Source organism: Myotis davidii, unplaced genomic scaffold (genome assembly GCF_000327345.1).
Source record: "Myotis davidii unplaced genomic scaffold, ASM32734v1 scaffold293, whole genome shotgun sequence".
In the NCBI taxonomy this organism is placed as follows: Eukaryota; Metazoa; Chordata; class Mammalia; order Chiroptera; family Vespertilionidae; genus Myotis; species Myotis davidii.
Genome location: NW_006285115.1, coordinates 1,036,635 through 1,038,100, shown reverse-complemented (window position 1 = coordinate 1,038,100; position 1,466 = coordinate 1,036,635).

Genomic DNA, 1,466 nt, shown 5'->3' with positions numbered 1-1,466 from the left:
TTAAAAACTGGATTTCTTTTCTTCTACATGATAAGCCTCATGTATCTTTCATTATAGAGATATAGTTATTTTCTATCGCATAAGTGATTGTGTGTGTGTGTGTGTGTGTGTGTGTGTGTGTGTGTTTCTACAACTTCTAAAACTCTAACCTCTTAACAGTGGGGTTCTTTGATAATTGCTTCATTTAGCTATTGCCTGAATTGAATCACTTATATTAGGAAAATGTCCGTATAATTATTTTATTACCATTGCCTTGTTACAAAAATAGTTCGTGCAGGTGAAAGGAAGGTTCCCATTTTTAGAAGTCTGCACTAAAATGGTATTTGCTTTTTCTCTTCCATTTTATTGTATACTATTTAAGGCAATACACATTATATCTATACTTTTTTTATTCAGTTAGGGCTATTCTATTTAATCGCTTCTCAATATGGATGCTAGCAAAGCAAGCTATCTCAACGATTAGTGAAGGATTCTTAAAAATGTAGCAAAAATCAAGAAGATAGTACTAAGTGAACTAAAATTTGAGAAACATTATACTGTGTGAAACCACATCATTTGAAATAACTTTGAAAGTTTCTGTTAAGTGGACATCAGTAGCCATGGATTTAATACATTTCCAAAGTCACATATTGCCTTTAGAACATTCCGTGAGTTCTCACGTTTCAGGTTCCTTTGTTGTTGTTAACTCAAAATGGTTGTTTTAATACTGATAAGAAATAGCCATAATTGGAAGACACATCTTAGAGCTGATTTACTTTGACTCTGTCTGGAAAAGGAAATGCTCAAGAGAAGTAAATTTTTACTGCATTTTTCTATTCTTATATTGTCTGTTAAAATTTTAATGTTTGAGAATAACATATAATAAATACATACATATAATAATTAAATGTTTGTACAAATACTTACCATTTTCCTTAACGATCATCAAATTTACATATTCATCATGTATAATGTAGAGCTTAGAAATGCTTAATGCAGACATTGAGTACTCTCCATGGTTCAGATATAGTGTACTTGCTCAGCCCCTGACTGCTTCCAATCTAATTTCACAGAGAATAAGAAAACTGACTAGTCAAAAATAATCAAGTGCATTTCCTCTTTATATAAAAAATTTCATTATAGAAAAATATAATTGAAAGTCAGGCATGATGCCTAAAAATCCCTCTTCTTAAACTCCATCTTGTAGCAAGTAATGTATACTGGTTTACAAAAACAGAGTGTCCCAAAAATGTATACACACATTGAATAATTATTATTCCAGTGGGTGAAATCTGAAAAGAAACATCAATTGAACTATTAGAAAAGAGTGTGTATACATTTTTTGGGGGGACACCCTGTATGTTCAGTGATGTTTATTTCAGGAATAATTATAAAGACAAAAAAGGCACTGCAATATGTATCAAGAGGGACATAGCACTGTTGATTGGGCGTCATCCTGCGCAACAAAAGGTTGTAGGCTTGATGCA